Raw genomic sequence first — 787 nt, forward strand, 5'->3', positions numbered from 1 at the left:
CAGGCAGCCCGACAGGTTACAGTCACCCGGGGCAGCGCGTGCCGTACAACAAAACACACAAAAATATCCTTTTTTCTGCCCTGGTTTCACACTCCCGGGGGAGGCGGGCGTGTGTGGCCCTGCAGCCCCTGAAGACTGGCTCGGGAAAAGGGCAGCCAGCGCAGCGGCCGAGCAAAGGTCACCTCCTCAAAGGCAACAAAACAATCGCTCCCGACCTTTAAAACTAACTCCGGGAATACGTAACGCTGGCTGTAGTAAAAGCTGGGTGAGTACCTGTCAAGCAGGAGGGGTTCTAGAGACTATACTTCATCCATGCACTGTCAAAAGGCATTTTCCATCATTAATCTACCTCTAAAAACATGCACTTTAGGGTAATAGCGATTCCCAGCAGATTTGCAGACGAGCCATTTCATGTCATCCATTGACAAGAAAGAGATGGCAGTACATTAATTAAAGATTTTATCAGGCAGTTAGGAGAAACAAGCAGCAGGGAAACTGAGTTCATGCAAAAATGAGAGCACACAGCAGATATGCACATGGTAAACTTCATTTTAACTTGTTTACAAAATTGACAAAAAAAAAAAAATCACCTTGTAAACTTATTCACATTTGTTGGAGCTCACAGAACTGGTTGTACTCGCATGCTGAAATAAAGATTGTCAAGCCTCGTCTCACCCTGGATGACATCCAAGTGAGTTGACCCTTAACAGCAGAAACCAACTCGGTACGGAACGAGATTTAAAGCTTGCGGTGCGAGCGAGTTTCTCTGGCGCTTGGGTACCGCCAG

This window comes from Antrostomus carolinensis, unplaced genomic scaffold, assembly GCF_000700745.2.
Source record: "Antrostomus carolinensis isolate BGI_N321 unplaced genomic scaffold, ASM70074v2 scaffold36643, whole genome shotgun sequence".
NCBI classification, from domain to species: Eukaryota; Metazoa; Chordata; class Aves; order Caprimulgiformes; family Caprimulgidae; genus Antrostomus; species Antrostomus carolinensis.